Here is a 223-nt window from a genome sequence, read left to right as displayed (position 1 = left end):
GGTAGCGGTGGCGGGGAAGCGGCAGCAGACATCATAAATTCAGCGGTTTGGTTGACGGGTTTCGGTCCTGTGGCGGCGGTTTGCTCGAGGGAATTTTTGTTTTAATTGACAGGCAAGCTCGCGCCTTCACTTGCTGAATTATGCTGTACTGTATTATGCCATGCTGCGGCTGGACGTATTGTGATAGGACGAATGTGATGATGCTTTTTTTTCTTTAATGCAA

Source organism: Penaeus monodon, chromosome 30 (assembly GCF_015228065.2).
Source record: "Penaeus monodon isolate SGIC_2016 chromosome 30, NSTDA_Pmon_1, whole genome shotgun sequence".
NCBI classification, from domain to species: domain Eukaryota; kingdom Metazoa; phylum Arthropoda; class Malacostraca; order Decapoda; family Penaeidae; genus Penaeus; species Penaeus monodon.
Note: the sequence above shows the minus strand (reverse complement) of the source record.